This window comes from Sciurus carolinensis, chromosome 13 (genome assembly GCF_902686445.1).
Source record: "Sciurus carolinensis chromosome 13, mSciCar1.2, whole genome shotgun sequence".
In the NCBI taxonomy this organism is placed as follows: Eukaryota; Metazoa; Chordata; class Mammalia; order Rodentia; family Sciuridae; genus Sciurus; species Sciurus carolinensis.
In genome coordinates, this window is record NC_062225.1 from 74532434 (window position 1) to 74554635 (window position 22202).

A 22202-nucleotide genomic window follows, 5' to 3' on the forward strand; every position below is an offset into this window, starting at 1 on the left:
TAGCTCAAGTAGGTCCTCAGCATATCTTCTCCATCCCAGGAGGCCACCTGCCTTCTGCGGGGCTTCCTTACTTCTGCCTAGGGGAAGCATCTGTGTGACTTCTGGGAAGAAAGGATTCCTTGGAAAAGAGACAGGGAGCTGGGACTGGGTTCTAGCAATTTCACTGGTGGCATATATTAAATACCTGATATATAGGTCTTTTGTTCTTGTTAGTTTTTTGCAGTGCTGGAATTGAGCTCTTGGCCTTGTACATGGTAGGTTAGTGCTCTACCTCTGAGTTACAACCCCACCCATGAGAACCATTTTGGTTATCATTTTAAAAGCTTGGGATCAGGAATTTGGGTAGGTCTTGACTGGGTGATGTTTCTGTTCCACGTCACTTCAGAGGAGGTCACTCAGAGGCATTCAGCTGATGTCTGGGCTGAGTCAGAGTGCTCATGATGACTTCACTTGGTATCAGCCAGGATCAGCCATGCCCTCCCTCTCAGAGTGGTCTCAGGACCTTTCCACAGGAAGTGAGATATTTTCCATAACAGCTCATGGCTTTAAAAGCAAGGGTTCCCAAAGACCCAGATGGAAAACTTAAGAGCTCTTATGACCTGGGCTTGGAAATCCCAGAACATCACAAATTGTGTTGATCAAGGAGTTCATTAAGGCCAGCCTAGATCAAAAGGAGTGAAAAGAATTTGTTGCCATCTTTAATGACCTGCAGCCTAATTTTCCTTTTAAATGATTTGATTTTTTTTTTTTTTTTTTTTTTTTTTTGCTTGAAGGCCTTGGAGGCTCTTATTATTTTTGTCTAATAATTTTAATAGCATAGCTCTCAGAGTTGATCATTCTCTGGATAGTTCCCCAGCTACATGTGAATCCTTCCATTTTGGTGGTTTATGTGTTCTTTTTTTAAAAAAAATATATCTATATATTTTTTAGTTGTTGTTGGACCTTTATTTTTAATTCATTTACATGAGGTGCTGAGAATCAAACCCAGTGCCTCACACATGCTAGGCAAGTACTCTACCACTGAGCCACAACCCCAGTCCTGGTTTATGTATTCTTATTTCCAGAAAGTTTCATGGAATATAGTTTCAACATATGTGGAACTTTTCAATATTATTAGCAACCAGGGAAATGCAAATCAAAATTACACTTGAAATTTCATCTCATACCAGTTAGAATGACAGTCATCAAGAATACAAACAACAATAAATGCTGGAGAGGATGTGGAGAAAAAGGAACATTTTTGCATTGTTGGTGTGATGGTACATTAGTACAATCACTGTGGAGATCAGTATGGAAGTTCCTCAAAAGACTAGGCATGGAACCACCATATGACCCAGGTATACTACTTCTTGGTACATATGCTAAAGAATTAAAGTCATCATACTCTGGTGATACATGTGTACCCATATTTATAGCAGCACAATTCACATTAACCAAGTTATGGAACCAGCCTAGGTGCCCATCAACAGATGAATGGATAAAGAAAATGTGGTATATATACACACTGGAGTTTTATTCAACCATGAAGAAAAATGAAATATGTCATTTACAGGAAATTGGATGGCACTAGAGAACATTAAGTGAAAGAAGCCAAACTCAGAAGGTCATGGATCAGATGTTTTTTCTCACATGTGGAAACTAGAAAGGAAAAAGGAAAAGAAGTGGGATGGATTTCATGAAAGTCAAAGGGAGATCAGTGGAGGAAAGGAAGCAGGGGGCAGGGGTATGGGAAGGAGCAGGGAAGTGCTAGGGGGTTATATTGGCTAAATCATATTGTTGTACTGAGTGCATGTGTGAATATGTAACAACAAATCCCATCATTATGTATAACTCTAATGCACCAGTAAAACACGTCGAAAGAGAAAAAAAATATATGGAGCTTCAACTACACTTATGTTACTTTTTGCTTAATTCAAATGACATTCCAAACAGAAAGTGAAACAAACAAAAAGGTATGGAGGCAAAAGAAAGGAGAAACATTCCAGGAGATTGGATGGTGTGTGTGTGGAAAGCAACAGAAGATGGAGTGGACAGAGAGACAAGGGCTAGATTAATGGAGGGTCTGTGTGCCATGCTCTGTAGTGACACCGTGGGTGGCAAATTTGGAAAGTTTTCTACAACCAGCACATGGAAGATGAATTAGAAGGAACTGGAGATAATGGACACAGGAAGGAGGCAGATGAAAGACTCTTGCACTAGCCTAGCTGAGAAGAGCTAAGAGAGACAGATTCTAGAGGTATTTAAGAGGTATTTATGAAGTAAAATCAAGAAGACTTTGTAGCTGGGTGCAGCGGTGCATGTCTGTAATCCTAACTACCTGGGAGGCTGAGGCAGGAAGACCACAAGTTTGAGGCCAGCTTCAGCAACTTAGTGAGGACCCCAGCAACTCAGTGAGACCCTGTCTCAAAATAAAACATAAAAAGGGTTGGGGATGTGGCTCCGTGGTTAAGTGCACCTGGGTTCAATCCCTGGTACAAAAAAAAAAAAAAAAAAAGGGGACTTTATGATTATTGGGATTATTGGAGGCAGCAAGGAGGAAGGAGGAATAAAGGTTAAGTCCCAGGTGTTTGAATTGTGCAACTGGATGGACAGTAGTGCTAGACAGTTTTCGAAATGCAGAGCTTGAGATCTCTAGGATCTCCTGGTAGGCTTTAGTACATGTGGAACCCAGCGGGGTGGCATAAGTTAGAGAATGCACTTGGGAGTGGCCACCATGGGCGGTGAATGGACAGGGAGTGCATGAAATGCTCGAGAGAATGTGTAGGGTGAGATGAGCTGAGGTCAGAATTCTGGAGACGGAGGAATGGTTAAAGGGGTTAAAAGAGGAGTCATGTCATGAAACCAAGTTTCAAAAAGAGTAGAATGCTTGTATTATCAAGTGCCACTGAAAAGTTCTAGTAATACGAAGACTTAACTGGTCGGTGGCATTTAGAATAAAAAAAGTCATCAATGACTGAGAGCAGTGCAGTGGAATTGTGGGATCAGAGTCATAGGCTGAAGAGCAAGAGGCCACTGAGGAGGTAATGATGGTCGATGACTTTCAAGACATTTGTGAAGAAAAATACAGAGGGCGTAGTAATTATGGTGGAATCTTTTTTTTTTTTTTTTCAGGACTGTACGATCTGGAACATATACAGATGATGTAGGAAAAAGGACAGGTAAGCAAGTGACGTCAATAATTTTGGAGTATTAGGGAGAGAATGAGTGAAAGATGTTTGAAAGGTTTTCTGAGGATGTGGAGGTAATGAAAACACAGAACATAGATGGAGAGATAGGAGGACAAGTTCACCTGAAGTAGTTAATCCCCAAAATGATTTATGAGTCTAGCACACATACTGAAACCTTGGTTTCTATCAACATGGCAAACATGTCAAGCAATATTTACATATTTATTTTGTACGACAGAATCAATGATTTATCCTTTCAATGCCTTCTCTGCAATGGGTGCTCAATAAATGGTAAAAGTGAATAAACTAGATGTCTCTTACCTGTATTCTGAGTATCTTCGTAAGGTCAGAACATAGTCAAGATCCTGCATACATGAGACTTTTCTCCAGCATGCAAAATATTTGCATAAGTCATGTGTGAAAGGTGATACAGTTTTTTGAAGAACCTGTTTACTCTTACTTAAAGTTGGTTATGGGCATTTCCTTCACCATAGGAATTTAAAAATAGGCAGATGAGAGGAGGAGGAGGAGGAAGAGGGTGTTCTAAAGGCAGTCTGGCAGGCAGGCGGGCAGACAGCAGCAGGAGGTGGCTCGATCTGTCTTACCATAAGGTGCCAAAAAGCAGTAAAAGCCACTCAACTCAAAGCGCATTGACCGGGGTTGCTTAGCCGCACTTCACTCACTTATGTACCAATAATTCTTAAAGGACGTTGCCGTTTTGAGTCTTAAAAATGTTGAGAAAAATGACTGCTTGAACCTTTAAAAAAGGTTTGGCTGTTCCTAATTTGGCGCCCTTTCCTATATATATCACATAGTTTAGAAAGGAACACGCGCGCGCGCGCGCGCTCGCGCGCGCGCACACACACACACACACACACACACACACACACACACACACAAATTAAAACAAAAATGTACTCCTGGTTTTGTCCTAGGACTTTTTTTTCTTACTTCGAGGCCGAACATAAATGCCCCTCTTCCAGGAACCCCTCCGCCTGTCAAGCGGAAGTAATCTCTTTCTCATCCTAGCACAGCATCTGACGGTGGCTTGCCTTTGCACGGGTCACTAGACCTGGTTGTTTATACACGACTGCTTTCCCCTCTAAGTTATGCACTCCTCAAGACCAGGGGCCGTGACCATGATCTTGCACCCACACGGCACCTGGTGCAGAGTCGGTGTTCAGTGAGCTTGCTGAGTTAATTTGGCAAGTCACCGGGACAGGATCACCCAGAGGGGCGGATGAATGATTCACGGGATGGTTCTTTGCATTCTTTGCCTTGTAGTCACATCGGGCAGAGCATTCATCTGGCGGGGCAGATACCTGTGGAGTTGAAGCGCACCTCCGCCGCGGGCCCCTACAGCGAGGCCAGGAGGGGGCAAGCTCTGTCCGCGCCCCGCACCCGCGGGAGAGCTGGGGGCGGGTCTCGCCGGCCGCGGGGGCGGGACTCAAAGGGAACTCGGCCCACCTCTCCGCCCCCTCCCCGGCGCGGCGGAAGCCCCGCCCCCGGCGCGCTCGCGCTGGCGGCGCGCGCCCGCCCCTCCGCCCTCCGCCCTCGCGCCCTCGCGCCCTCGCGCCCTCGCGCCGGGGGCGGGCTCGCTGCGCGTGCCGGGCGGGGAACGGCGCGAGCCGGGCGCTGGGAACGTTCGCCGCGGGGGCGGCTCCGGGGCCTGAGCCGGCGCCGCAGCCGCCTCAGTCGAGGGGGCCGGGCCGAACGAGGCGGAGGAGGCTGCGGCCGCTGGAGACCTTCCCGACGCCCCCAGCTCCCGCCGGGAAGCGAGCCAGGTACGGAGTCCGTGGCGGCCGCCGGGGCTGCGGGAGCGGGGAGCGGGGCTGGAGCCTCGCGCCCGCGAGGAACGGGAAGGGAACCCGCGCAGCGTCCGGACCGCGGGAGCCTGCGGGGTGTGGGGCGGAGGAGGCGGGGACGGCGCGCGGGGAGCCGGGGCAGCTGCATCGTGCGCGGCTGCGAGGGGAGACCGCGCGGCGAGCTCGGCCCACGAGGGGCGAGCAGAGGGGATGCTGCGGAGCCCCGGCAGCGCCGCAGGGCACAGAGTCCCCCCTGGGGAGGGGTCGCTCGGGTTCCGAGTGCGCCGTGGGCTCCCGGCGGCGGAGCGGGGTGCGGGCGCCGGGCTGATGCTGCCTGAGCCGTACTTGTTGGCAGGAGCCTGTGCGTTAGGTGTGGAAGGGGGCGAATGAGGCAGGTCCTGGCAGAGGGCAGGTGAGGCAGGCAGGCAGGCAGGCCCTGGCAGAGGGAAAGGAATTTATTCCGGATCATCCCCAAACACTGTTTCCCGAAGCGCCTAATAGCCAACCTGCCTGCCGAGGTCACCCTTGAAAGAGTCCTGAGAGGAGGAAGGATGCAGTTATCGAGTGCTTACGGTTCAGTTCCTGTGCCAGGCCTTGGGATTAGGGAGACCTTCCAGCATTCTTAGCAAACGTTTATTGATTAGCTACTGTGCGTAGAGAACCGTGGTCAGCACTGGGCCACGAAATAGTATGAAACACAAGCATAATTTGCTTTTGAGGTGCTGACAATTTGTCCGTGAAGGTATGCGTGTAAAATAACCAAGCAGCATTGAATTTTATGTTTCATGACACTTTGAGTCTCTTTCGTATTTTCCCATTATTGGGAAATTAGAGCCGTAAATTGCTTGGTTTTGGGATAAAGTAGGAAGGTCAAGGAAAGCTTGTGGGAGGAATTTGGGAAAGTTTTGAAGGCTCTTCTGTGTGACATTTAAAGGAGAGGGGGAAAAGAAATTTGGAAAGAAAGGAAGTTCCCTTCCTTCCCAACTGGAATTAAGCTCCATGACTGTTCGCTGTTAAGTCCTCAGGATGTGGCCTGGCTCACACCGTCATGCAGTGAATACTCTGCCGTGAATGAATGAACGAAGCAAGATTTCCCTACATTTTATACAGAGGAGTAACATTTACTCTGGCGTTAGGGATGGTTGATGCACTTACCCTGTCTCTCAGTTCTCTTTCTCTCTTTTGCCTTTTGAGGTAACAAAGGTTCTTACGGTTGAGCATGTTAGCAGTGGCTAAGGCAGTGGAATCATCGCTTGTGACCATGCTACCACTTTCTGGTGTTCCTTGTAGGTTGGCTCTGAGGAGCTTGCTCCTGGGACTGTTGCTTGAGATCATCCCATTCTGATCCTTCTCTCATTGGCATTTTCTGTCCTTTGAGGAGGAAGGAGAGTGCTTTTGTCTAGAGAACACTGTCATTTTTATCCAGATTCTTGGGTGTTAAATTTATAGAAAGAACATGTGTCCCTGCTCTTCAGTTAAGGCCAGAATTTTACCTGTCCTCTGCCTTGATTGGACTCTCCAGCTTCAAGCTGCTATTTTGGTTCCCTGGGTTGCAGTGCCTGTTGGGTTACTTTGTCTGCCAAATTAAAACTTGACCTTTTATAAGTTCTCTGAGGATTTTTATCAGACTTAAGTGGCATTGCCTTTGAAGGGGGTTGTGCAGTCAAGGTAGTGCTGGCAAGATTTTTAGGTTCCACTAAATTTTGCCTGTGAGACAACTTTTCCACTTACAGTTAGGAAATTACACTTAGAACCCAAGAATTTCAACTTGCCATTTATTTTGTCTTTATATTAATTTCTCAGGACCTTAGTTTCCTTGTGCAAAAAAAATAGAGGTATTTTTAGAAATTCGGCATTGTGTAGTAAGCCTTGAAGTAGTAAGTTAATTTTCATTTTAGTACTGTGTAGTTCAGGGTACAAACAGCAGGTGTCTGCTAGTTCTTGTTTTGGGGTGCTTAGCTTCTACAATTTTGGATGCCTTGTTCCAGGCTCTTCCAATATTTTATTTAGATATTTAATTTATATTTTTTATTTTATTTTTTGGTACTGGGAATAGAACCCAGGGGCAATCTACCACTGAAGTATGTCTCCAACCCTTTAAAAAAATTTTTTTTTTTTTTTTTTTAAATTTTGAGAGAGGGTCTCTAAATTGCCCAGGCTGGTCTTGAATTTACAATTCTCCTGCCTCAGACTTCTGAGTTGCTGGGCTCACAAGCATGTGCCACTGTGGCTGGCAATTTGTATTTATTTTAAAATGAACTTTTTAAAGGTATAGTTTACATATGATAAAATGCAGACTTCATGTATAGAGTTGGATGTTTTAAAAAGTATATGTACTTTGTAACCACTATTCCAGTTAAGATATAGAAATTTTCCTCATGTTGGTTTGCAGTCAACATCCTATTTTATTTACTTCTTACTACACAAACATTAGATCTGTGGTGTCTAGTTGTGCAGGCTGTGTACTGCCCAACCTAGCTGCGCTGTTTGCATTGGAATCCCTGTGCCTGGCGGTTTCTGGAGTCATAGCGTGGTTGGTGTGGCTGTGTGCTGCGACTCTGCGAGTGGCTCAGGATGCATGCTTGCTTTTGAAACACTCAGACGGCGTAGACAGAGTAAAAACCCCCTTGACCTATCCAGTCCTCTGTAGAAACTGTAGTTATAAGTTTGTTGTACTCCCTCCAGCTCTCTCTCTGAGCATTTTCATGTATGTATAATCTGAAAAAAAAAAAAAAAAAGTCCCCCTGCATTAATGACATAATACTGCCCACTTTCTTTTGCAACTTTTTTCTAAAATATTTTTTTTTGAGATATTTTTGTGTTGAACATAGGGGTCTGAGTCTTCTTAACAATCTCTTATGTAGTATATATTGTACTATATTATAGTTATTAGTCCTCTCCTTATTAATGGCCCTTGCCTAGTGGATGAAAAGTAGAATTGCTGGATCACAGGAGTGCACATTTTTGAATTAATGGAGATTCAACCTTGTTGCTACTTATAGATATGGTCCACTTATTTTTACTTATTTTTTTATGGTAAAGTAATGTTTTTTAATTTAAAATTTTATTTTTATAGACTGCATTTTGATTCATTGTACACAAATGGGGTACAACTTCTCATTTCTGTGGTTTAACTGCAGAGGATAATCACTTGTAGACTTAAATCACAGTTTCAGGGCTGGTGTTGTGCCTCAGTGGTGGAGTGCTTGCCTAGCATGTGTGAGGACCTGGGTTTGCTTCTGAGCACTGCATGTTTTTCTTTCTTTCTTTTTTTTTTTTTTTTTTTTTTTTTTCAGTTTAGTGCTAGGGTTTGAGCCCAGGGCCTCCTCATACAGGCTTCACAGAACTCTACTACTGAGCTACATCTCCAACCCTTTTTATTTTATTTTTGACATAGGGTCTTGCTAAGTTGCACAGGCTGGCCTTAAACTTATGCTCCTCATGCCTCAGCCTTGTGAATAGCTGGGATTCTCTGCATGGGCCACCACCCATGGCTATTTCTAAAGTGTACCAATCTGTGATAATTGAGTGCATTCACATTGTTTGCAGCCATTACCAGTTCATTTCCAGAACTTTCTCATTTCCCCCAAAAGAGTCTTTGAACCCATTAAAGAATAACTCCCTAATCTTCCCCTACCATCATCCCTTGGCTACTATCATTCTGCTTTCAGTCTCTATGAAATATACTAGGGGCCTCATTTAAGTGGGATCCTACAATATTGCCCTTTGTATCTGGTTTATTTCACTTAGCAAAATGTCTTCATCATATTGTATCATGTCAAAATTTCCCTTTTTATTGTTTTGGGATGGGGGCTTGCTGTATTGCTTAGACTGGCTGCAAACTACTGAACTCAAGTGATTCTTTTATCTCAGCCTCCTGAGTAGTGGGACTATAGGAGTGTGCTACTGTGCCCAGCAAAATTTCTCCTTTGGGGCTGAATAATATTCCATTGTGTGTGTGTACTTGTACATTTTATTTATTCATTAATCCATTGATTGACATTTGGGTTATTTTTACTTTTTGGCAATTGTGAATAATACTATGAAGATACATACATATTTGTTTAAGACTGTTTTCAATTCTTTTGGTATACCCAGAGGTGCTCACTCTTCTCTGTGTGGTAGAATGTGTGTGTGTGTGTGTGTGTGTGTATATATATATATATGTGTGTGTGTGTGTGTGTGTGTATACACACACATACAAATATCACTGATGATTTTACATATAAAATATATAAATATATATTTATGAATGTAATTATATTTTATATATATATATTTTTGGTACTGGCAGGGATTGAACCTGAGGGTGCTTTACCACTGGGCCATTGCTCAGTCTTTTTTATTATTTATTTTGAGATAGGGTCTCACTAAGTTGCTTAGGGCCTCATTAATTGTAGAAGCTGGCCTTGAACTTACGATCCACAGCCTCCCAAGTTGCTGGGATATCAGTCGTGCACCATCATACCCAGTAATGATGTTTTTAAAACAGTGTACATAACTGATTAGAAATAGATCACTGCAACTTTAACCAAAGTGGCTGGATAGGGTTCCTATGTACCACCTCTTTCCCGTACAGTTTCCCCTATTGTTCGCATCTTTTTTTAGTGTGGTGCATTTGTTACAGTTGATGAACATTATTGATACATTATTATTAACTGATGTATTAGAGTTCATATTAGAACTTGTATGTATGAACTTCATATTAGAGTTCACTCTTCATGTTGTACAGTTCTCTGGATTTTGACAAATGCATAATGGCATATATCATTAATGTCATTACATGACATTATATATACTGTGATTACAGAATCATAAAGAATAATTTTACTGCTTCAAGAATCCTCCTATTCCATTCTTTTTTATCTCATCCTAAGCCCCTGGCAATCTCTGATTGTTTTACTATCTTTATAGTTTTAACTTTTTCCAGAATGTCACATAGTTATGTAACTTTCTCAGATTGACTGCTGCTGCTTCTTCGTGTTAAAAATATTTTAGCTGTAGATGGACACAATATCTTTATTTTATTTATTTTTTTATGTGCTGCTGAGAATCGAACTCAGTGCCTTGCACATGCTAGGTGAGTGCTTTACCACTGAACCATGACCTCCAGCCCTCAGATTGGCTTCTTTCACTTAATAATGTGCACTTAAGGTTCTTCCATATCTGTTTATGACTTGATACCTCATTTATTTTTAGCACTGAATAAAATCCCATTGCATGAAACTACCAGTTTGTTCATTCACCTACTGAAGGACATTTTGGTGGCTTCTAGTTTTTGGCAATTCTGAATAAAACTGCTATAAACATCTGTGTGCAGGTTTTTGTGTGGATACAAGTTTTTAACTTGCCTGAGTAAATACCTAGGAGAACAATGCTAGATCAGATGGTAAGAGTATATTTAGCTGTGTGGGAAACTAGTGAACTGGCTTCCAAAGTGATAGTACTATTTCGCATTCCTGATAATTTAAAACGTTTATATCCAGGTACCCTAAATGGACCTATAAAATCAGCTTTCATCAGACTGTTCTGTAAAGTTAAACTTCATCCATGATGAATTCATATTAAATTGCTGCTGCTATTTTTCTTAACTTTCTATTGCTTCATGTATTTTGAAGTTTTGATTTACAGACTCCTAGTGATTTGAGTGCTTTTGATTTTGTTTCCAATCTCTGTGCTTACTCTGTGTGATGGTATTTCAGGTGTTCATCTGGCCTTTGGGACCCCAGTGTAGAGAAGATATGATAATGGTGGATCAGGGTTTTCCCCTTGGAGGTAACTGGGTTATTTTAGATCCACTCATAGACTGTTTTCAATTCAGTTTCCTGGTTATGAGTCTGGGTTACTACCTTAATAGTTTTCTTAATTTTGGTGGCAGGGTACCAGGGATTGAACTCAGGGCACTCAACCACTGAGCCACATCTCCAACCCTATTTTGTATTTTATTTAGAGACAGGGTCTCATTAAAAGCAAGGTAGCACCTTGCTGGCTTTGAACTCGTGATCCTCCTGCCTCAGCCTCCCGAGCTGCTGGAATTACAGGTGGGTGCCACTGTGCCCAGCCACCTTATTACTTTTCTAAGCCCAGAACATTATCTAAACTGCCATTTCTAGGCAGTGACTTGCAGTAGATTTTTTTAGCTTCCTTTCAACTCTAGCCTCACCCTGGCCTTCAGCAGTGAGGCTAACTCAGATGTCTCCTGTTCTCCACCCCTGCTTTGTGGCATGATGGCTCTGCAGGAAGTACAGTATATGCCTGGTTCTGTTCTTGAGTCCAGCAAACCTGTAGCTTCATCCTGCTTACAACATTGTGTACTTGTTCTGTTTCTGATTCAAGTGAAAGCTTCTCTTGTTTTTGAGCCCTATGTCTTTTGATTTTCATTAAAATTTTTTTTTCCATTACTGTGTATTTGGAGTAGAAGGGATACATCAAAGTATCCACTTACTGACTACTTTGACTAAGAGACTTAATTGACCAGGCTCCTAACAACTGTATACCTCTTTTTTTTCTTCTTCTCATTATTGCATTGCCTAGGCCCTCCAGTATAAAAGTTTAATAGCAAGGATGATAATGAACATTTTAATCATTTTCCTGAATGGGAAAACTTCCAGTGTTTGACTGATAGCATGTTTCCTGAAGGTTTCTGGTCAATTTAAGGAAGTTTTCTTTTCTTTCTGGTTTGTGTTTTTGTTGGGTCTTGAATTTAACAAGGCATTTTTTGGGGAGAGCATTTGTTGAAATTATTATTTTTTGAAATATATTAGAAGTAGGACAGAACTTCTGCATGATAGTTAACTGAGAGAAACAGGTATGTTGTATATGATTGACTTGTTAATTGTAATGATTGACTTATCATTTTTAACAAACAATTTTTAAAACACATTTTGATCTTGAATTTTTGTGTACTAATAGCACCGTATATAAGTTAAAGCAGGACTGAAATGTGATACTCAGGCTTGGGCTAAATAGCCTATAATCTATATATAATCTATGTACTCTATAATCTAGCAGTATTCTATAATCATATAGTCCCTAATAATGTCAATAATGACAGCTGACGTTTACTAGGCCCTCATTTTGTGCCAAGTATTGTGCTAAATGTTTTACATGATATTTAATAGTTATCACAGCCCAGTGAGGTTATATTTAGCTACTCAGAGCTCTGTGTAGTAGTGGAGAACAGTTATTGAGTATTTTTTTTATTGGAACCTAGAGAATGCTGTCAGCTTTGTCAAGAGAAAATTTCTAGGCTTATATTAATGTTCTGTGGCATTTCTTTTAATCTGAAAGAGAAGTATTAGAGGAAGGACACTTGATAATTTACCTGAGAAAAGCAAGAAGTTAGTTCTTTTTCAAGAAAGTTTGGCAGTTGTAATCAAGTATTTGTTGGGATATTCTCAGCCTTCATTGACTTCTGTATCAAGTGGACACCCAGAGAGAAACTGTCAGAGGCTTTGCTGGGAGATTGTGAACTTGCATGATAACTTTTTTTTTTTTTTTTTTTTTCCTTTTGGTGGTACTGGGGGTTGAACCCAGGGGTGCTCTCTCATGGAGCTACATCCCCAACCCTTTTCTTTAAAAAAAAAAAAAAAAAAAAAAAAAGCATATTTTTATTAGTTATGGATGGACACAGTACCTTTATTTAATTAATTTATTTTTAATGTGGTGCTGAGATTTGAACCCAGTGCCTCACACGTGCTTGGCAAGCACTCTGCCACTGAACCACAACCTAGCCCAACATCTTCTGTTTTTATTTTTTATTTTAGAACAGGGTCTCTCTAAGTTGACCATACTGGTCTTGAACTTTCAGTCCTTCTGCTGCAGTCTCCCGAGTAGCTGGGATTAGAAGCATGCACTTCAGTGCCTGACTTACCTAAGAACTTTTGATACTTGGATGCTTTGATGTAACTGAGAGCTGGTTAGGGTTAAGAAACCAACAGAATGAAGGATATTTAACACTTAGGTGCAGTTCAGAGATGTTCTAGAAACATTTCCAAAGCTTTATCTCCCCTTCCTGTAGTCTCTACTGTGGCAGTTACTTAACCTCTGCCTGCAGACTTTGTCCAGCTCTGGAACACATTGTGTTCTTAGAGAACGAGGTATAAGGACTTCTTGTGCTGTCCTCCAGATCCAATTAACTCACACAGTTTTGGGACCTGATTTCTTTCCTTATTTCTTGGCTCCACGTGCCTGCCCTAAAGGAGATGATGTGTCAGTGGGAAGAGAATGGTCTTTGGAGCCAGTCATTGGCTAACTGCACAAACTTCTAGCTTTGTAACCTCAGGTCAAGTTACCTGACCACATAGGCTCTGAATTTCCTTATCTAATTTTAATAGCCACAGTCTTGATTCGCTCTTTAAGCCTAGCAGAAACCTATCTTCTCATCCCAGTTTTTTTTTTTTTTTTTTTTTTTTTTTTTTTTTTTTAGGCTGTGGTCTCCAAAGTAGGAAGCGGGCAAAATGATCCTCCAGGGAGGGTGTAACAAGACAGTATGAGCAGTTAAGTTTTACTGATATTTAACCTGTAGGGTGGTACTTTACTCCATCTGTATGTTTGATGATATGCCTCAGTGCCTGCACAGGCTAGGAGCCTGAGAAGATAGTGGGAACTGCACAGTCTAGGATATCCGTTTGCTTCTACTGTATTAGAACAGAGTGCAGTGCATAGACCTCTTCCTGGCTTAGTGGTATTTCAGATTACATTATCTGATTTGAATAAAGTAACCTTGCTAAATAGATGAATGGCTTAACAAGATTCCTGCAAATAAACTACAAAGTGAAGTTTTAGAGTCAACTAAAGATTGAAGTAATAATGCAGATACATATGAAGAGCAAGAAAAAGCAGAGTGGATACTTCTGTTCAAGAGTTTGTTGTCAGTCAAATACAAAGTAAAAAAAACGAGGCTCTGATCAGATGATTTAAAGTGATGACTATTACATTAAGTTAGAGAGTTTGTGAGAGTCCCTGTATGTTTGGAAAAAAGCACAGAATTTTTGTGGTATTTGGTATACTCTGACTCAGTAATAAAATACTGCCTTTCCCCCATGATTTAAAATTTTATAATGAAATAGGACATACAAAAGAGTAAAGAATAAATACAGTGTACCCAGAATCCAGCCTGATGAATAAAGAAGCATAGCCAGTGGAATGCCTTCTGCAGTCCTGTGATTCTGCTTCCATCTCCAGCGGTCTTCACTTTGTAGAATTTGGTGGTTATAATTCCCATATAGTTCTTCATACTTTTGCAATATATGTATGAATTCTTCAGTAATGTCTTGTATGCAGAGCCTGGGCTAGGGAGAAATGAAGGAGGCACTTAGGCCCCATGTAAGGAGACCCTCATTCTTGGGCTTGTGTGATTCTGAGAGTGACGCTTCCTGAAATCTTGTACCTGAAGTACTTAACTTGTCTCACCACAGTCCCAGTCTTGCTTATATTAATGTGCACACTTTTAACTTTTGTATAAATAGTACATTTTTGTATGTATTCTCTTACAACATTTTTTACTTCACATTGTGAGACTGATCCTTTTTACCACCATGTGGTTTTGCTGTATTCTTTTGTGTGATTAACTATGCAAGAATTTTATTTTCCTATTTTTCTGATGATAGATATTTAGGTTATTTTTGATTTTGTGTTTATAAGAATACGGTTGTAAGTTTTCTTGAATGTCTCTTTAGGACATAATTAGGGAAGGGGCATTTCTAGGTGATCAAGTTTGTACATTTTAAACATTTACTGGAGACTGCCTTTGCTGCTTGAAGTAGCAATATTTTTATACTTTCAGCAGTGGTGTATGAGAGTTCATCTTGATTCCCCAGCGTACCGGGGATTGAACTCAGGGGCAATCGACCACTAAGCCACATCCTCAGCCCTATTTTGTATTTTATTTAGAAACAGGGTCTCACTCAGTTGCTTAGCACCTCGCCATTGCTGAGCCTGGCTTTGAACTCATGAGCCTCCTGCCCCAGCCATCTAAACTGTTGGAATTACAGGCATGCACCCCGCGCCCAGTGATTCATATTTTTGTTAACATAAATAATGTTTTTCAGACTTAACTTTTTCTTATTTGATGAGTGTGATTGTGTAAATTTATATTTTTGTAAACTTTTAATTATAGAATAAAACAGATATTAAAAATATTTTTAGCTTAGTGAATTATTATATAGCAAATATCCAGTACCCATCACTCAGGTGAAAAGTAGACTCTTATCAGCCCTCAGAGGCTGTATGTGCCATTACCAGTCACTTAGTTATGTTGATTGCTTTCCTAGTCTGTGACCTGTTTACCATCTTTCTCTTGAGGCTTTTGATGGATAGTTTGTTAATGTAGGTTAATTTATCAGTCTTCTTTTCATTTGTGCTTTTGGTTTTTTACTTAGAAAATCCTTCTTTAAAGATGTGTTTTAGGGGCTGGGCATGATGGCACATGCCTTGTAATCTCAGCTTCTTGAGAGGCTGAAGCAGGAAGGACTGCAAGTTTGAGGCCAATCTAGAGAGGTTCTGTCTCAAAGTAAAATAAAAAGGGCTGAGGATATAGCTTAGAGATAGAATATGAGTCAGAATTCAGTCCCCAGTTTACAAAAAGTACACATATACACATACACTCATTTGTGGGGAGATAGAGGTATGGATCAGTGGTAGAGTGCTTGCCTAGCATGCCGAGTCCGTGGGTTAGATCTCCTACACTAAAAAGAAAACAAAATAAAAGCATGCACACACACACACACACACACACACACACACACACACAATTTAAATGACTAATGTCTTTTAAATGACTATTTATTGAGAAAGACATAAGCACTTCACAAAAAAGGAATCACATGTGGCCAACAAACATGAAGAGATGCACATCATCATAAGTACTCGAAGAAATGCAAATCAAGACCACAGTGAGATGACATTATATGCCCATACAATTTACCAGATTTGCTAGACCCAGTGGGCCAAGCTTTGGAGAAGATGTGAATATACAGGCTCTCTGATATATCGCTGACAGGAATGTACTTAGGTGAACTTTAAAAACAGATTGGCAGTTCCTCTTCTAAGTATACACCCAAGATTAACTCTACCTTTGTGCAATAGGAGACAGGTACAAGAATGTACAAACATGGTCTGTAATTAAAAAAAAAAAATCACTGGAAATAACCCAGATTTCCATCAGCAGGGGAGTAGATGATTAAAATGTAGTTTACAGACTTACACAACAATCACAATGAATGCAAAACAGCAACATACAATCTAGGATCAATCTTCACAATAAAATATTTGTTGAAAACAATTCCCAAAGACTTATCTATATTAAGGTCCCTTTTCTGTTTATTTGTGTAATTCACCCTATAATTTATTGGTTTTTAGAACATTCATGGAGTTGTACAACCATCACTACTGTCTAATTTCAGAACGTTTTCATCACCCCAAAACAGGAACCCTATATCCATTAGCAGTAACTCCCTATTCTTTTTCCCACCAGTCCCTGGAAACCAATGATTTATTTCTTTGTTTTAGAATTACCTATTCTGGAAATTTCATATAAAGAGAATCACGTAGTATGTGGCCTTTTGTGACTGAGTTCTTTGATTTGTCATGTTTTCATGGTTCATCCATGTGTAGCAGCACCAGTACTTTATTTTTATGACTGAATAGTATTCCATTGTACGTATACACTACAATTTGTGTGAATATACCATAATTTGATCCCACCATCATTTCTTGAAAAGACTGTCCTTCTCCATTGAATTAACTTGGTGTATTTGTTGAAATTCAGTTGACCATAAGAATAAAGATTTATTTCTGAACTCCCAACCTGTTCTATTAATTCGTATTGCTATTCATGTGCCAATACTATGCCCTCTTTATGACTGATACCTCTGTAGTAAGTTTTAATACATTCATGGACTTCGTTTGCATTTATGTGTGTGTGTGTGCATGTGCATGCATTATTATTTTCTTTGGTGCTGGGAATTGAACCCAGGGCATCACACATGCTAGCAAATGTTTTACCTCTGAGCTATATACCCTCAGCCTGATTTGCTGATATTTTGTTGAATCTTTTGCACCTGTGTTCATGAACGCCAATTGGTAATTTTCCTTTTTGTACTTCCATTGTTTGGTTTTGGTATTTGGATAGTGCTGGCCACAAAATGAGTTGGGAAGTGTTTCCTTGTCTTTTGTGTTATAAAAGAGATCTTATAGAACTGGGTCTGGATGTTCCATTTATAAAAGTTTATTTTTCAACTACACTTTCAAACCCTTTAATAGTCGTAGGATCATTTTAGTTATCTTTTTAAATTTGGGTAAATTTTGGTAATTTGTAGTTTTGGGTGATCAATTAGTTTTACCTAAGGTACCATATTTCTGTTTATTGAATAGAATTGTTCATAGTATTCTCATGGAATTTGTTTTAATGTTCATGGATTCTGTAGTGATACCTCCTCTTTCATTAGTAATGTTGGTAACTTATGCCATTTCTGTTTTTGTATTTTGTCTTGTTTATCAATTTTATTGATCCTTTCAAAGAATCAGGTTTTGGTTTCATTGATTTGTCTTTTTCTTAGTGAATTTTAGTTTAAATCCATTATGGACAGATAACATACCATGTATGATTTCAGTTCTTCTGAATTTGCTAATGTTTGTTTTATGGTCTTTTTGATGCATATGCATTTAAAGAGAATGTGCATTTTGTTGTTGTTGGGTACCATGTCCTGTAGATGACAGGCATCTTGTTGGCTGATGATATTGCTCCTTCTATGTCTTCATCACTACCATTTCCCCACTCTTCAGTAAGGCTGTTTAATACACTAATAGATTGTTTTGTTGCAGTCTGCATTTTATCCTGGAATCTTTTGATTTATTATAAATTTGCATACTTTAAAGGTCATTCTTTATGTTGTAGAGTTCAGTAAGTGTTGACAAATGCATAGTGTCACATATCCACCATTGTATTATCTGAGACAGTAGTTTCATTGCCCTAAAAATTCCTCCTTGCTTCATCTGCTCAGTTTTCATTACCCCTCAGCCTCACCAACCACTGATAATGTCATTGTCTTTGTAGTTTTGTTTTCTTTAATGATGATGTTCAGATCATGCAGTTTCTCAGTCTGGCCTTTTTCACTTAGTAATATGCATTTAAGCTTCTTTATATTGTTTCATGGCTTGATACATCATTCTTTTTATTGCTGAACAATATTCCATTTATGGAAATACTGCAGATTATTTATACATTTATCTGTTGAAGGGCATCTTTGTTTTTTCCAGTTTTTGGTAATGAAGAATAAAGTCAGATAAACATTTGATGCAGTTTTTGTGTGGATGTAAGTTTTCATTTTAGTTTGGGTAAATACCTAGAAGTGTAATTATTGGATGGTAGTTAGGACTGTGATTAGCTTTGTGAGAAATCGCCTGGTGTCTTTCAGTGTGACTGTGCAGTCTCACCAGCACTAGATCAGAGTTCCTTTTGTTCTACATCCTTATCAACATTTGATATTGTCAGGGTTTTGAATTTTAGCTATTCTAATATTGGTATACAGTGGTATCTCTTTATTGTTTGCCATCTCTGTAGTTTTTTTTTTGCGGGGCGGGTACCAGGGATTGAACTCAGTGGACACTTAACCACTGAGCCACATCCTCAGCCCTATTTTGTATTCTATTTAGAGATAGGATCTCACTCATTTGCTTAGTGCCTCGCCATTGCTGAGACTGGCTTTGACCTCCTAATCCTCCTCCCTCAGCCTCCCAAGCTGCTGGGATTACAGGCATGTGCCATTGTGCTTGGCCATCTCTGTATCTTCTTTGGTGAGGTGTTTGATCAGATCTTTTGATCATTTTTTAACTGGACGGTTTTCTTATTTTTGAGTGACAGAGTCTTTGTATAATTTGGATACAAGTCCTTCCTCAGTTATGTGTTTTGAAAATATTTTCTTTCTGTGTTCTGTCCTTTCATTTTCTTAACAGAATCTTTTGTGATCAGTTTTTTTTTTGTTGTTGTTTTTTCTTTTTTGGTAATGGGGATTGAATCCAGCAGCACTCTACCACTGAGCTACATCCCTGTCCCATTTACATTTCTTTTAAAATTTTTCTTTTTGGACAGAGTCTTGCTAAGTTGCCAGGCTAGCCTTGAACTTGAGATCCCTTGTCCCCACCTCCCAAATAACTGGGATTACAGCTGTGCACCCTGCACTCAGCCTCAGAGCAGTTAATGTTGATAAAATTCAACTTATCAATTTTTTTTATTTCATGGATTGTTGCTTTTGGTGTCATATTTCAAAACTCATTAATTCAGTTTAGTTTTTGGTTTAGAACATCAAATAGCCTCTTCTACAAACTTCCAATTTTAGTGTCTTAGATTTAAGACACTTTGCTTACATTCTCATTCTCAGAGCTTATTCTCTGGTCTTCACACTTTGTAGACTAAGTCTGTGTTCAGAGTCTTTAAATTAGGTGGAAAGAAACTCCTGCCTGACTAGGGTTATTGGGATTCACTGAAGATCAGACATGTTTAAATAAATATACCTAATGTATATACTTTTTTGTATGTCTGCAGGATAAACTACAGGAAAAAGGGCGTGGAGAGTCCTGAGATCATGAGATCATAGAATTTTATTTGTTCATTACTGTGCATGAAGATTTTGGCAGTTGAAAGGGAAAAAAAAAAAAAAAAGGTGGATATGAGAGTGATTATGAGGAAGGAAATGGCAGGGTTTGAAATTAGAGTCGGCGTGTGAAAGGAATGATAGGGAGCCATTGGTCATCCCTGGGTCGCATGGCTAAGAAAAGGGCGAGTGCCAGGAGTCCAAGTGGAAGGAAGTAGAGAGAAGTGAAAGTGTTGATCTTCAAGGTCATGTCTTGACAAGGGCAAATAATAGCTGGGGGAGTAGGATCGGATCCTTGCTGGGTGTGGAACTGTCTAAAGCAAAATTACAAAGATGCAGATATTAGTATAAATAAATCACTGAGCTAGGGACATCATTTATACTAATCTTCGTTTATGTGTACCCCGTAAACTTGGATTTTATGTAATCTGAATTATAAGCTTGGTTAAAATGAAAAGACTGGATGTCTTAATTCCCCCAGTAGCTGACTCAGATAAGAATTTCAGTGCAAGTATTTTGTTTGGAGGTTATCCCAGGAAAAACCAATAGAGGAATGTGAAGTGAGATCGGAAAGGGAAGATAGCAAATAAGGGGTTTGTTATAAAGCACATTGCCTTTGTGAATGACAGGCTTATTCCCTCTGGGGAACACTGGGAGTCAGGTAAAACATTTGTCTCAGAGCGGGTGAGGTAGCTGTAGTGTTCATACACCACCTCCATCAGTCACTGGCTAAGATTGTTTGCTTGGGGTGGTAGAGGAATACATTTATATATTTATATATATTTCAGACCTGACCAGGCTGGAAACAAGGTGAACTCCAGAGATTAGAGAAAGCCCTCAGGTTAACAAACAAACAAACAAACAAAACAACAATAAACCCAACAAAAAAGGAGAGGGCAGCTGCACTTAGTCCAGTGGACATGGAATTGGTAAAAGGTAGGGTCTTGGGGGAGGAAGCACCCAAGGACTCCTTCCTTAGTACTCTGTCAGTTCTAGCATCTTCAACTCATTTTTGTTTTTTTTTTGTTTGTTTGTTTTTTGTGGTGCTGGGGATTTGAACCCAGGGCTTTGTGCTTGCAAGGCAAGCACTCTACCAACCGAGCCATATCTCCAGCCCTCAACTCATTTTTGATAGGCTATCTTTTAAAAACTTTATTTCAGGTTTAAATGAGTGATTGCAGCAGCACATAAGGACTGACTACAGGTGTCCTTTTTGGAACATTAAATTCTGAGTCATGAGAGAGTTCCCCTGTATAAACAAACATTTCCTTACCAGTCTTATTTATTTATTTCTTATTGCAGTTCTCAGGATTGTAACCCAGGGGTGCGTTATCACTGAGTAACATCTCCAGTTTTTTTTTTTTTTTTTTTTTTTTACTTTGGAACAGGGCCTGGCTAAATTGCTGAGGCTGGCCTTGAACTTGTGATCCTCCTGCCTCAGCCTCACAAATTGCTGGGATTTCAGGTGTGGGTCTCTGTGTCCAGCTTCCTTACCAGTCTTGTACTTGGCCACGAAATTCAGCCCTCTCAAGATCCCTTCCCAGGTGTGTTCTCCTAGTTCCTGCCAATTCATATCAGGTTCAGCAGGTGTTTTGGTGAATCGGTCCTTTTCCACCTGAAGTAGGGACAGTTAGTTACCTCCCTATTTCAGCAGTGCCAAGACTGGACCCTAGTTATTAGTCTAGAAGCAATAAAGGAGGCAGGGACTGATCAAGGAGGCAGATTATCTTTTGAGACATGCACCTCAGGGGAAGTCTTTGCATAGTCGTTGGGTAGGAGAGACTGCCATCTTGTAGCAAGAGGAAGAGAGCTCTGCTAACAATTTTTTGTATTACTTAGGTTTTCTATGTATTTTCTGCCTCACCTCACACATAGCCTCCCCAATTTTCAGCATTTCCCATCAGAGATACTTTCGTTAGAATTAGTGAACCCACATTGACACATCATTTCTCATTCAAAGGCCATGGTTTATTTTGGGGTTTCCTTTTTCTTTTTAATTGTAGATGGACACAATGCCTTTATTTTATTCATTTATTTTTATGTGATGCTGAGAATCGAACCCAATGCCTCACATATGCTAGGCAAGCACTCTACCACTGAGCTACAACCCCAGCCCTGGGGTTTACTTTTGGTGTTGTACATTCTATGAATTTGCTCTGATTGTATAAAGACATGTATGCACCATTGTAGCATCATATAGAGTAGTTTCAGCAGCCCCCAAAATCCTTGGTGCTCTGCCAATTCACAGCCCTCCCCCAAACTCTTGGCAACCTCTAATCATAGTTTTGCCCTTTCCAGAATGTTTTGTAGTTGGGTGGGCCCAAAACAATGTCATATAGTTATATAGTTCTTCCATGTCTTTTTTTTTTTTTTTTTTTTTTTTTTTTGCAGTACTGGAAATTGAACCCAGGGATACTCTACCACTGAGCTATATCAACAACCCTTTTTATTTAATTTTGAGGCAGAGTCTTGCTAAGTTGCTAAGACTGGCCTCGAACTTTCGATCTTCTTGCCTCAGCCTCCTGAGTCGCTGGGATTACAGGTGTGTGCCCCCAAGCCTGGCTTCTTCCTGTCTTTGAATGACTTGATAGCTCATTTCTTTTTAGTGCTGAATAATGTTCCATAGTTTATCCATT

At 40.4% G+C, this 22202-nt stretch overlaps 1 protein-coding gene across 22 annotated transcripts in view; it reads left to right on the forward strand.

Annotated features, from left to right (window-relative positions):
* Positions 1-4700: 4700 nt before the first annotated feature.
* Positions 4701-22202, forward strand: part of Dtnb (dystrobrevin beta) — a 232091-nt gene continuing 214589 nt past the window's right edge. For 13 of the 22 annotated variants that reach the window (XM_047521972.1, XM_047521982.1, XM_047521989.1 and 10 more), the window contains exon 1: positions 4706-4951. The gene's annotated coding sequence lies outside the window, so the exon portion shown is untranslated. Of the gene's footprint in view, positions 4952-22202 lie in introns of all 22 variants that reach the window. The other 9 variants (XM_047521983.1, XM_047521992.1, XM_047521993.1 and 6 more) reach the window with 4 other exon arrangements.